The sequence below is a fragment of the Lepeophtheirus salmonis genome, chromosome 14 (genome assembly GCF_016086655.4).
Source record: "Lepeophtheirus salmonis chromosome 14, UVic_Lsal_1.4, whole genome shotgun sequence".
Lineage (NCBI taxonomy): Eukaryota > Metazoa > Arthropoda > Copepoda > Siphonostomatoida > Caligidae > Lepeophtheirus > Lepeophtheirus salmonis.
In genome coordinates this window covers 4,370,364-4,385,262 of record NC_052144.2, presented here as the reverse complement: position 1 = coordinate 4,385,262, position 14,899 = coordinate 4,370,364, and the positions used below count along the sequence as shown (strand labels likewise).

The window sequence follows — 14,899 nt, the reverse complement described above, 5'->3', positions numbered from 1 at the left end:
TGAGTTTTTGAGCTTTATTGCCATTTAATCCGTCATTTTCATCAAAATATTCAAAAACCACAGCATTCATATATCAACTATCTAAAGAATAATCAATATTTGTTCACAAGTATCAACTCCAAATTATGTTTCTTCATCTATTTTTGCAACTTGTACAATATGCTTATGCATGTTACAACTTGTACCAAATCGCAACTCGTACACAACATAAATACATCATTGTATAAAAGACTTTGCGCTTTAAAAAAATCACACAACATATAAATATTGTTTTGAAGCTTAATATTACAGAACTCCCGCATAGAATGGGTATATATACGACAGGAGAGAGGTGCTTTCTAATAAAGCTAACATAAACTTACCTGTAAATACATATGTAATAATATTTGTTAATTTGGTTGATAATAATAAGTATGGACTTTGGAATTATTAAAAGATATATATTACACAGCTATGTGGTCATTTTTGCCCATAATTTAAAAGGTAAACACATTGTGTTAAATTGATAGTAACAAATCATTCGATGCTAAAGGTATATGTCCCGATAATAATGATATATAAATTAAATGACTTTACTGAAAGAGAAATAGAATTAGAAAGTATCCATGGCTTACCCCCTGCTCTTTAGGCAGCATATATTTGTGTCAAATGTATGCTTATATGTAAAGAATCAACTCAAAAGCAATATTGAACAAAAATAAGAGAAAATCCCAATTTTGTTGTATTCTTCATAAATATAAACGACCCATGTTATTTGACAAATATATTTTCGTGAATTATGAAGTATATACCAGGTTGGGGAAAAAGTAATTTCGTATTTCAAGCCCTTATTTGAACTTAGTATACCTTGTTCATTATTGGTCATCTTGGATCATACGATAAAGTGGTGTAAAGGAGTCAGTCTATACTACAAACGCTTTTTAGACAGTATTAAACTTGGCCAGTTCAGTTTTACCATGTGTCGAGTATGGAAGAAATTCGCCATTTTGTACATTTTTACTACCAGAAAGGGAAAAACCCATCGAAAGCGGCCAAGAAAATTTGCAATATATACAGTGACAATACTATTTCGGTTCGTGTTGCACGACAGTGGTTCGTGTTGTTTTGTTTTTTTGTAGTGGAGGTGAATGATGTGCCACACACTGGAGAGCCTGTCGTCGAAAATGTAGATAACGTTTTAGAAAATATAAAAATAGACCGTCATTTTAGCAGTCGTATTATGGCCCAGTAGTTGAACATCGATCATAAAACCGTTTTGAACCATTTGCAGATGGCTAAATACCAAAACAAAGTCGAATAGGAGAGAAATAGTGCATGATCTTCGATGAAGGGCCAGAATGGAAAGTACCCTACAATTCGAACGTGGCACCAAGCGAAAACCTCCTGTTCTTGTCTATGAACAATGCGCTTGTGGGTAGAAATTAGGCCTCAATAGGGGCCTGTGAAAATTGGTTGTCCGAGTTTTTACCAATAGGAGCAAGGGCTTCAACGAGAAACGAATTATGGACTTGGGTTCTAGTTGGAAAAAAGTTATCGAACAGAACGGAGCATACTTGTCTTAAATTGGATGAGTGTAACCCTTCTTATAAAGTATTAAAAAAAACAAAAATACGAAATTACTTTTTCCCCAGCCTAATTTATGGGATGTTAACTATAGTCTAAAGTCTAAATTTGATGTATAATATTTAGTTTGACTCGGATATGGTATTTCAAATAAAATGTGATGAGATAGCAACATATATTCATAATCTTGAAAACAAATGAAGAAAAAGATAAATATCTGATTTATTTTATAAATTATAGACATATTTCGGTCAATTATAGGCCTCGTATTCCACTTTCTGGGGTTTGAGGAGATAATCAATCATGTTTACTTTATTTTAGAGTCTTTATTTGATTTATCAGACTTTATTTTATCCAGATTTGTCCTTTTCAATATGGGGTGAGATAACACTTAAACAAAAATAAGAAAAAAGAAAAAATGTCCAATTATTTTTTTCATATCGTATATACAAAGAGCCAAATACTTTATAAACATATTTCAGTCAATTATAGGCCTTTTGTTCGAATTTTTTAGGATTTGTAAGTACATATATCCAATAACGTTAACTACTACAGGGTTGATCTTATCACTTTTTTTTTCTTCTTTTTTCAAGAGTAAACTTTAAACGAGAGGTATTGTGAGGACATATATTTAAAAAATCCTCTGAAGATAGTGCTTGACACAACTTTTATTCAATATGTGAGGCCTCAGTTCTGATAATTGCCTCAATACAAGGCTTAAATCCCTTGCAGACCTGGACTAAGTAGTCAAACTCGAACTTGGTCCACTCTTTCTTGGTGGAAGCCTCTATAGACTGGACATTCTTGTGAGAAGTAGAACACACTCTTTCCTCTAGACGCAGCTTGATAGAGTAATCCAAGGAGTTCGTGTCTGGAAAGGAGGGAGACCACGTGTTGAGGTACAGAAAGTTGTCTCTCAGGAAGGCTTGGGTTGTAGCAGCGCGATCACACGGACCTCCGTCTTGAGTGGAAACAAAGTTGTTCCCCAACTATTCTCTAGCCATGGTAACACTTTCTTAAACAAAAGTTCGATGTAGGCATTTGCATTGAGCTGCACCTTCCTCTCCATAAAAATGGAAGGGGAAACTTCGCCTGTGCTGGCCACTGGATGTTTTATTCTGAAGACATGTCTCACTGAAGCTGAGAGATTCGGTTATGATGTAGTGGCTGTTCAGCTTATTCACAACCGTGAAAATATTTTCATTGGAAAAGAGCAAAACTTTGGCAGAATTTTTATTGGCCTAGAGAAAATTTAGAATCATCTTTGCTCTTTCCAACCGTCTATGCTTGCTCTGTTCATAGATAAGATGGTTTGCGTCACTCTCTTGTATTCACAAGAAAACACTTTTGTGGTTAAACTTTATAGTTTATAAGAACATACACTGGCAAAAAAAAATTTGGAAAAAAAAATAATGGAATTTCACTTATTTTTCTATCTACCATCTTTTTTTATCCAGACAATTTTTTACGTGATAAAATATTTCCCAATTATTTTTTTTCAATCTATAACTTTATCATCAGGTAACACAGTAATTGGGCTACTTAAATGAATAAAATTAATGTTCCATAGGGTTATAAACATTTATTTGTAAAAAAAAAAATCAAAATATTTTTCTTTAAATTTTAGCTTCATCAAAAATCAATCCCTTTGCTGCTAAAACTACTTTACAGACTTTTGGCATTCTTGCACTTAGTTTTCAAGATAGGCATGTCTGATATCATTCTAAGCATTTTTCAAAATGTTCCACACCTCATTCTTACTTGCGGGGCACTTTTCCCAAACTTTTCTGTTCCACAATAGCTCTATTGGTTTCAAATCGGGAGATTGAGCTGGCCATTGCATAATAGATAACATGTAAGAGGCTATTTTTTCTTTTCCAATAAGTTTTTGCAGAGCTTGGATGTATGTTTAGGGTCGTTGTCTTTTTGAAAAACATGTTGTGGAACATTTTGAAGAATGCTTGGAATGATAATACAACTGCGTATCTTGAAAAACTAACAGCAAGAATGCCAAAAGTCTGAGCAGCAAAGGGAAGATTTTTTGATGAAACTAAAATATAAAGAAAAATACTTTGATTCTGTACAAATAAATGTTTATTTTAGCCATATTGAACCTTAATTTTCTTCATTTGAATAGCCTAATTACTCTGTTACCTGATGATAAAGTCATAGGTAGTTAGAAAAATAAGTGCCATTCCATTTTATTTTCAAACTTTTTGTCGCAAGCATTTATGTTCTCACCTAAAGAATGAAAAAAAAATTGAGCAAAGTTTTAGTAAATTAAAAAAAAAAAACATATATTACAGGAGCAACAACAAAAAGTCAAGCCTTCTTCTATTATAGTATTATTTTTATCCATGATTATGAGGTATATTGGTACAATAATACTCCAATGGTATTAGGATACTGATTTATTTAACCCGTTCACACTCTGGGGACATTGGTATTCCATTAATTCAATATTGATATTGCTTTTTTTAATTCAATTTTTTTGTAGTCAGGATGTAAAACAATGTTTTGGAATGATGAATTAAAAGTAAGTTTTGAATATTTTGTAGGATACTGAATATTTTCATTCTACCAAATTTAAAATAATAAAAACTTTAAACTGTACTATTTTTGATCTGTTAATCGAATGCAATAATTAAATTTCCCTATTTAACTAACATATTATGCTTTATATACACGTATCCAGATATCTACGTTTAAAATATTATTAAATTCTTATGTATGCATCCGCAATGATTAATGTCTGAATTATTTGGGACACTGGTGCCTATTGTGTGTGAAATGAATTTTATTTAATGCATCAACTGCAGGTATGTACCCGTTCACCCTTTTCCGTTCATTCCTTCATTGTGTAAAAACTTTCCGTTTGCCGTCCATTCGTTCATTTTTGAATTTTTATTTATTCATTTAGTATAAAAAGTCCAAGCTAAAATGATACTCTCAATTTTAATAAAATGGTGTCCAATTTCTTCTAATTGTATTTGTTTTTTTAACGGTCTCAAAATAGAGCAGTACTTTTATTCAAGACAACCTCCAATTTATTTTCAACAGCCTTCCTTTTTTTTAAAATAGCTTAACCAACATATTTTTTTCTGGAAAGGTTTACCCGTGGCATAGACAATATAGACAAATTCTAAGTGTGCCGTTCATTCAGGGGTGTCGTAATGGGTGCGATGAAAAAAAAGTGAATCCGTACCTTACTTGACTTTCGAGCCGTGCTCAATTTTTCCAAAACTATAATTGGGGTAGGTTGCGCCCATAAAACTAGGGTCTGGTAGGTCTTTAATTGTCAGGCCCAATCAGATTTAATTATTTTTATTTTCTGGTTGAATTTTTTTGGAGAGGCCTCTGACCAGTTTTTAATTGCTTTCCTGATTTTTTCAAAAGGTTGTAAATTCTTCATGTAAGTTCATCTCTAATATGCCCAGAGTGGTCTTATTTTATCTATATATACATAGTGTTAACCTCTCCAGAAAGGTGGGCTCTGTTGTTTTTATGATTATAATTCATTGTTAGAGACATTGATGCAAAACTTGGGGGTGGAGGGGGGTACCTGCCGTGTGAGAGAATAAAATTAGTCCTGAATCACTTGTCTATATTTTCGGCTACAACCCGACCTGAATGCACTGCTCCGACCAGTAAATAACTGCATTTCTTAGTATAAAAATAATATGTGCATGTCAACAGTGTGCACTATGCATATATTCATGCAGTTATAATATTTTTATTTTGTAACACTTGTCTACAGTTTTCTTTTTGTACATAGTTGAATTTTATATTTTGCATTGGCTAGGGATAATACATTTTTTTATTATTTATTATATTATTAGAGATATTTATACTTTCTCAGAATATAATAATTGTCAAAGACAATTAATATATTCAGCTTTGTGTAACAGTATAATATTGAATATACATATTATTGGCTAATATTTTGCTTAGGGCACCAAATTGATTCGGATTGGCCCTGTTCGATTACATGATTGATCACAATACAAGAATCATGAGTTAGTAGAAGCCTCAAACGTCTTCCATTCGCTTTTTTTTTATTTTCCAACTAGCTTTGCCTGAGGCCCACAAATGAGTAACTAAATCTAATTAACCCTAAGATAAAACTATAAAATCGACTAGAGTTATGTACTCAAAGACTCACAACTGCGAATTATATTTTAAGACAAATAATTTGAATTTATTATTGCAATAATAAATCTTCCACGGCTTACTAGGCCCATTCACCAAACTGTGTATGCTGCTGGGCCTTAAAAACATATGTCTCTCTCTAAGTTTATTAAGTAATTATTGGTGGGTAATTTCCCAAATATATGACGGCTTGATTTCATAGCACTCAGAATTTTTCTCTGCAGAATAATTGTTTTAGGCTCAATTACTCAGAGTTGGATTTACAAACACAAATTAAATTTTAACACAATAACCATTTATATTTCTGCTATTGTTTAAATCTATTTAAAGGTTATATTTTCAAAAAAAAAAAATAATAATGACAGCTCGATAATCAATTTTGTCTATTTTTACAAAAACCCTCACTCAAATTACTGTTACATAACAGCTGCAAATCCAAAATGGCAGAAACTTTGGTGAGTAACTTGTAACAGATGCTAGATAGATGTGACTAACTTTTATTTACAAGTGCTGTCATCTTGACGTTGAGTTCCGAAACTTTTTAGACCATCCTCTTATATCATAATATACGAGGGTGGTCTGAAATGGTGCTGATGATTTTTAAATAAATTCAGTTGAATCAAATAATCATAATGCTAATAAAATATTTTCTCAAATTAATGTGAGTCTAATCAGTGACCAAATACGTACTCTTCTTTATGAAGTGGATAATGAGACAAAAAAGATATTGATAATTTGGTAAATGTTTCAAATACGTAAATTATTGTTGAGTAAGATATACGGACAACAAAAACTATTGATAGCAATTCAGTTGTAATCCTGTTGTAAACATTATCGCAAAGAGTAATACGATTTGAGTTGGACTGAACTCCTCAAATAAAACTACAACAACACTACTTAATTGGTGGAACTCTCCTAGGGGGTATCAATGAAAATAAACATATTAGGACGTATTTGTATTACTTACTCCAATGAATAAAACTGAAAAAAGTAACTATTAAATAAAACTAGAATGAACGAATGAACTGTACAAGAAAACATAAAGAAAATTTTGTCAAGTACCTTTGTGTTTACTAAAATATATAAATTTTTTCAAAAAATATCACCAGTAGAATTTTGCAATTATTTTTTTAGAGAAAATACAAAAATATTTTGATATTTATGACAAATTACTAATAAATTGAGTTCAACAGGATCATCTATGATTGACTAGTCAAGTAGAAATAAAAATGAATGGACTCATCGATATAACGGATATGAAAAAATGTGTAATTCAATGTATATTTTTAAAGATACAAAAAATAATTTCAGACACAGGGGAATACTAATTTCCTAAAACTATTTCGGAAAACGGGATGTGTTACAGTTTTTTTGTTAAATTTAAATTTAAAAAATCAACCTTCAACACAAGATACTTTGGGAACTCTAGTGGTTTGAAAGAGTTAAAATGGTTGTATACATAATTAATATTGGAACCGGTTTTATGCAGCACCATGATGTACTTTTTCGCTGACGTCATAAATTGCATCAAAATTGTTGGAAACACCATCTTGTGTGTGTGTGGAGGGGGGGGCATGAAACTTTATCAAATGGCTTTAAGAATACACAAAGACTTTACACATGCATTGAATACTACTTGATGCCGATAATGAACACTGATAATGGAATTAAACCAAAGTAATAAGTACTAAAATCCCTACAATATGGCTAGATTTATAGATTTTTTTTTTGGATCCATTAAGAATGAAAAAAGTATGATAATTAGGGGAAAATATCTTATTATTTCCTCTTTTTTCTGCACTATGGAGGTATGTAAGTTTGTATAACAATGTAAAAAACATAATTTTAATGCATATTAGCTTCTTATCTATAATAAAAATAGGCATTAGTGGGATAGATTTTTGATAGACAGTATGGTTTAAGCCCTTTTATTTGTTGATCCCATTTTTACATTCCAAATTAAGAGCAATAGTTCGCTAACTTCCTCAATATTAATGAAAAAGTGTTATAGTTTTATACAACTTGTCTGTTTCAGCCCCCCAATATGCCCGACATCAACAATACTGGCGGCACACGGAAGCACAATATATAAATTGTCTTGCTCCAAAATTCTGCGCTAGAAAATTATTTTTTATGAAATAATTAAATTAAAATATTTTATTAGTAAGAATAAAAGGAGTTTTTTCTACTTTATCTAGTTTATGACCTTGTATCCTTCTACTATCGTGACCAGAGCCGGTGGCCCAGGGAAGGGGGTGGTGTGTTTTTGAATTCTCTCCCCATTGATTTTTAGACTTTCAAAATTTTGTATTAATTAAATCATGGAATTACTTGAATAAATATACCTCTAAAAAATTGTTATTTCATATAAGAGTCGAAAAAGAGTAAGAAGACCCTTAAAAAGAAAGATTACTTTCCAAATAAAGTCATTCAATGAAATATTACAACGTTTATTAAGCATGCCTTTAAAAAGACTATTTTAGAAATGCATTTTATACTATTTACGGGATTTTGTGTTTTAAATTGCATTTATGATTTATCCTAACATATACTTATAAAAAGACATTTCTTCCTTTGTCAAAACATTTTTTTTTCCTTCCTAGGAATGTTTTAAAAAGAATGTTAAAATTTAATGTTTGTCAACACATTCATCAATATCTAGGATATGGGTAAAGGTATAGATATTGTTGCCATTATGATAGAAATAAGTTATGAATGAATCGAAGGTTATCATTAATGCTGTTCTTTAATAAATAGACTAAAATCTGTCCCATAACTAGGTTTTTATTTGTGGTAGATAGGGCTCATAATTTGTCATTTAAGTAATGTTTTCTATTTATTTGCTCTCTTTTAATAAAAGAATATTTTCACAAATTTTGGGTGGCATTTTTTTATGATTGACAAATTTTGATATTTGTATTATTATCAAAAAATGAATAAGCTCACTTTTTAGCAGTTAATTAACTAATACATATATTTAGGAAGTTGACAATATAATATCACTTTTCGACATTGTGTTATGCAATATCTAAAGAAATTTCACCAAAAACATCAGGAATTTTTTTTTTTTTTAAATGTTGAAAAATTCTTAAATATTAAAAATTTTGACAACCTAATTTCACTTTTACAAATCGTATTATGCAATATATTTAGAAATTTGGCAATATAACTTCACTTATCACAAGTAATTATATATTTAGAAACGTTATAAAATAGATTATTTTATAACTTTTTTTATTTCAAAATAATTAAGAATTATGATGTTCTTTAATAATAAAAACTTTGATAACATTTTTTCATTTTTTGACAATTTATTAAAGTTTTTACAAGAGCCAATGTCTTTTACAAAAATTATTATGAAATTTAACTACAATTTTTTTGCCATAAGGAGTATTTTTTCTCCCCCCCTTTAAACCTATAACGCCTACTATTTTAATGTATGGTCAAAATTGACTGATTTTTGATATTAGAATCTTTGTTCATTTCTAAGAATAAAATGATGTTTTTTTTTTTGTTTATCCATCAAAATCAAAGTGATTTGAGTATATGGTTTTTTAATATATATATATATTTCAAAGTAACCTCCAGCACTTATAATTTCGATTATCTCCGAGCTGGCATCATGACAGCCATGGACACGTCCTTCATCGTCAAGAGCTCCCAATCTGTTCACCGGCGTGCTGAGTATGATATTGCTTGTGAAGGAGAACATATTGACACCAAAATATAATTAAATAATGGATATTTTAACATATCTATTATTAGTTTTGAGTCATCTTTACTTTATTCCATACAAATATTGTTCCTCGTAATTTAGTAATGCTACTTTTAAGTTTTGGCTTCCCAGTCTGTAGATTTATAATTTCGCTTGGTTTTAGCACTTTTTCGGAGTTACAATATGTTTTTAGCAATACTTGAAAGCCATAAGGGCTGAATTCGTCTTTTTTCTCTACATAATCCACTGATTATAATTCATTTAGCAATGTATCCATTATGTTTCTTACCCAAAAAACTGTTAAACTGCTCAAATGGAGGATTCAAAAACTAATTAATCAAATATGATGCAGATGGCTTTATAGGATTAAAAATACACCCATATTAGTCTCGTGCCTGATTAGCTGAGTCAATGTCTAACTCTACAATGGAAATACCTAGTCGAAGAAAGAGAAACTATTATTTTATATTTTTCTAATTACTTTAATTAATTTTTGAAGAATATTCATAAATATAATTCTTTGAAACAAGACAAAGGAATATTATGAATTGATAGCGATATGAAAAACAAGTATTTACCTATTTTGTTTTGTATTGCATTCGAAAAATTGAAAGGGCAAAGGAGAAAAAACCGGGATATTCCCCTTCCTCCAAGATCAACAGGAGTTCTTATTGGACACCTCCCCTTTCTCAATCCACTCAGTCTGGCTGAATCCTTTTGTGAATAATCACAAACCTACAGGAACCTAGTCAGTCTCTCATCGAGTTTTCAGATGTTTTGGATGACTTTGAATCTATTAAATCAGTATTTTTATGAACAGAGTTTAATATCCAACCTGACATATTGATGATCCAACTTTTTAACTTCGGCATAGAGGGTGCTGCAAGTTCCTTCTTTTCATAAATGGAGAATTCAATTAATCCTTTTCCATAAGCATTTAAAATCCATTACATGTAAAAATAAGATTCAAGAGAGGAATTACAAGAATTCATCGAGAGATTGATCGCTAAAGCAAATAAGAAACAATATGTGGACATCAGTTCTGATATAAATATGTGTCAGGATTAAATATTGTGTGGTCAACAATATTTAGTCAAAGAGCCTCTACTAATGATCCTTCATTCAAAGCTCTATTCAAATCCATGAATTAATGCATTCAAATCGTTTCAACCTCAGAAATTCTTCTTTACATGCCTTGACTTATTAATTATCTACCTGAGAGTATTTTCTGAATAGATATTATGAGAAAATGGCGAGAGAAAACCTTTGCCTACATCGATTAAGTAATTAAAGAGTATAATAACTATTCCACCAATTCTGATTTTGTGGATGCTTTCCTAAAAGAAATGATAAATCATTCACAATTAAACAATTAAAAGTTATTTGTCGTGAGCTTTTAAAATTGACATTGTTAATTCAATTAAAAGTGTGATTTCATGTAGCCAGCTTAGTTACTTATAAGATATTATTGGCTCTCAATCCAAGTGTGACTCGAATAGTGGAAAAAAAAAAATTGACTAATCTATTGAAAAAGATAGATTCCTTAACTTTAATGACAAGGCCAAGCTAAATTACCTACGCATTTAAGAGCTCATCCGAGTTGAAGAACTTGGCGTATTCAGGAGTCTAAGGGGAGATATATAAATGAATAGGATGAAAATCCCAAAAGGAACATTTTTGTTTCCAAACTTCCATGCAGTTAATTGTTATTCCAAGTACTGGACATATTCCTTAAGTTATAACCCATAGACACTGTCTCAATAGTGATGATTCTTTCATTCCAAGCCATAAGGGGTTCGTTGCTTTCAGCATTGGTGCTCGTAACTGTCCAGGATAATATTTGGGTCAGAACAGCTGTTTATATTGTTGGGTAATTTGCTACAAAGGTAAAACTCTAGCCTCCCTCCCAATTACTCTAGGAAAGTAGAAGATATTCCTGAAATACTCTTTAGTTCTTCGTGAATATTCGGCCTATTGTCTTTGTTATTGATATATTAAAATTCATTGTTATACGCTTTTAAAGTTAATTCTTGTTGATTAATGAATTATTATTGAAATTTATTTTTAATAAATTGTCAGAATTACATTGTTATGATTATTGAATAGTTTTTGTTATTGAAAAAATGAATATGTTAAGGGTTGCAATCATAGAATAAAAGTAAATATTTGTTTTGACTTTCAGTATGGAAATTAAAGCTTGTTATTAACTTTGTTTAATCGAAATAATTCAGTTCTTAAAAGAAATTCAGTCTGGATTGATCACATAAAAAAATCAAAATATATTGGTCCTACAAACAAAATCGATCTTAATTAGTCTTATTATTTTCAGTTTGGACCGATTTTATAAATGAATTATTGATTTTTTTGTTTCCTAATTCTAAACATTGGTATAATATAGGTAAGGGTGATAATTTTGGTAAGAATAGAAAAGCGTGCGAGGAGAAGAGAAGAAATACTTATGGCATCATTGATTAAATAATATACATCTTCTTCTATCAATCAAGAACGTTATCATTCCTGCCTTTATTATTCAATATTAATATAATATTAGATGGTGATAGTCGATAGAGAACTGAATAAAATGCCTAAAATAACGTCGCCTTCTGTCTGGATTTCTGAAAATGGAGGCCTAGGAATTTTGAAAATACTTACCGGATGAGAAACAGATGGTTTGTCGGATTTGTCGATATAAATGTGCCTTTAGTCCCCTGTTTAGAATTGCACGCCACTCATTATCCTCATCTCATAACAAGATTATGGATAGTATTCATCTATAAAATCAATTTAACGATGAATACATCAAGTCAGACTTTAACTTTGATCTCACAACGATGCTTATTGCATGTAATATAACCTTATCCATTGCTAATCATCTACGTTCAAAAAATTTATGGAGAAATACAAGGGTAAACATATCCCTTCCCGAGGAACCATCATTAAATTAATGGAGGATGTTGTTACTGATGTCATTTATAGAAATACATATAAAAATGTTTTGAGTCATCCACACCAAATGACGATCAAGTTATCAGTAAAAAGTATTTACGAATTTCGAAATGGAACTCTGAATTTTGTACTATCTCACAGTAAGTATTCAATTTTTTTTCAAATCTAACCATAAAATATGATTCTATTTTAGCTAAACATATCAAGAATTACACAAAAATACACAACTCAGTAAAGGGCAAAAACAACTGCTTAAATGGTCACAACAACGGGGGTAGTAGATTTGGATGGTTTGCAACCAGTTTGTCTGAGACTACTTACTTCGCTTTAAGACTTGGGTATGATAATTAGGTTTTCCAATATTACATAGTCAATAAATATTACTTTTTTATCACTTAAGGCTTAGCTATGGTTGATGGGTTCCAAGAAATGGTGTTCAGAAAACTCATAAAAGGCAAAAACAACTGCTTAAATGGACACAACAACGAGGGGAGTTACATTGGGTGTTGCATTATAATTAACAATTGTGTATATCCATCATGATAATAGTATGTTGTTATATAAGCATGCCTAAATAACGGGGAAAATCTTTTTTGATGCTCTTAATAGGGAGTAATATCGCCGGACATTACTACATAATTAGCTATTGCTCTAAATCTTTACGATGAATTTATTTCTAACATTTTATTATTAATATATTTATTGTCTAATTTTATGATTTTGACATTTACTTTATTATTAATAATTAGTTAGATCTCATCGGTAGAGATATATCTATCCTGTGCACAATTGTATATAGCAACTTCCACATGAAGAAGAGGGGTGATTATCTTTTTGATTAAACTCCACGTCTCGCTTGTGTATTGCAACCTAAAGTTATGACATATTTAACTGAATTCCGATGTTAGAACAAGAAAAGATTATCTGGATCAATCTATTATTTCAATATTCTGTATTTATAATTTATTATTATTAATAGTTATATGATTTTAATTGTTTAATTTTGTATATTTAACTTAAATGTTTAATGGTTTATTTTTTAGTATGTAGATTATATTTAATTAAAACCTTCTTTTTTAAACTTTAAGCTTCAAATATATTTCAAATACTCTACTTTGTCGTTTCATTAGCTATTATTCTGAGAATAAGGTTCAGTATGAATTATAATTTCATGGTGTGTGACGTTTTCAAATTTACAGTAACGGATAAAAAACGTCGGAGTCAATTATACGTAGTATATCTTCATTAAACATTTTACTAATAAATACATTCGTAATACCCTCAAAAATCATAATAAAGCAGGCAGATGATAATCACATCAGTATTTTAAACAATGATACCATATGTCTTTTTCCCCCCTTCTCCTTGCACGCGTTTTTCTCTACAATATTATCAACTATAAATATAGGTTAATAGAAATGCAAGGTTATACCATAAAGCTTTTCGTATTGATTTTTGACTTCCACCACGCTTTTTAATAGGCACGCCAAAGAGTATACATGGTTAGTATAAATCATATAATTTCTAATATTATATGCTGTTAATATACCGTTGTTATACACTAGGACGTGAAAATCTGTCTGTCTTACCCAGCATTCGGTACGGTACATTAAATTGAACATTCTAGCAAGTCCGATTACATGATGTTCTAACCTTGTATTTCAATTAACCTTCGGCACAATGACCTCAGAAGAAATTTAAAGTGTTTTATTCATATACATAGCTAAGATGGGGGAAAACGGTCAATAGATTAAGACCTTAGATAACTGTTTTAATGAGTAATCTAGTTGTGTGAACGTAGATGTAAGAAATTCACTATCAAGTCAGCTGGTGGTACTACATATTACAGCAAGAAAAAAAAGTGTATATTAGTGGGTAGAAATTCATCATAAAAACTCTTACCTGTTCTTTTTATACTCCCAGCAGTTGCTGTTATTTAATACGTGAAATAAGTGAAACAACAGTCAAATTTCTGTTCAATTTTTGTCCCCTGTCCCTATGGCTTCATATATGAATGTCATGGTAAAAGGTATGGAGAAAAATAACAACATAGTTAATGAATATATATATTTAATATCTATGTATAGAATCAGCAAGATATGAGCTCGTTACAATAAAAATATACTGCGTATTTTGTTGTCGGTTGTCGATATTGCTGCTTCTGATCAGTGAACATTAGAGTGAGCTATTTTTAAGCTGCAAACAATTTCATGTAATCATTGAGCAATAGTTTCATACGTTAACTACAAACTGACTTTGGACCTTTATTAGTTTCTTTTCGGAGGAAAAGTTGCGTGATAAAATAAATAAAAGGACGTGTCAGAGAGAAATATGTGATTTATTAGAATAAATCATATATTTTTTGATTGAATGTGTTTCTCTCTTTCTCCCCCCTTGCTCGTATGCATTTCAGTGTATGATATATAGTCAAATTGCGTAAAGAATACAAAAAAAAAATGTGAAGAATTTTTGTTCCCCGTTCTCTCAAACGCCCTTGACATAATCATACAATTCAAATCTTCGAAT

At 30.5% G+C, this 14,899-nt stretch overlaps 1 long non-coding RNA gene across 1 annotated transcript; it reads right to left on the bottom strand.

The window, feature by feature from the left end:
* Positions 1–9,485: 9,485 nt before the first annotated feature.
* On the bottom strand, positions 9,486–11,541 carry LOC121129494 (uncharacterized). Its single transcript, XR_005868437.2, has 3 exons — positions 11,003–11,541; positions 10,006–10,764; positions 9,486–9,863 (listed from the first exon to the last, which is right to left on the bottom strand). It is a non-coding gene; the product is annotated as an uncharacterized lncRNA (long non-coding RNA).
* Positions 11,542–14,899: the final 3,358 nt, after the last annotated feature.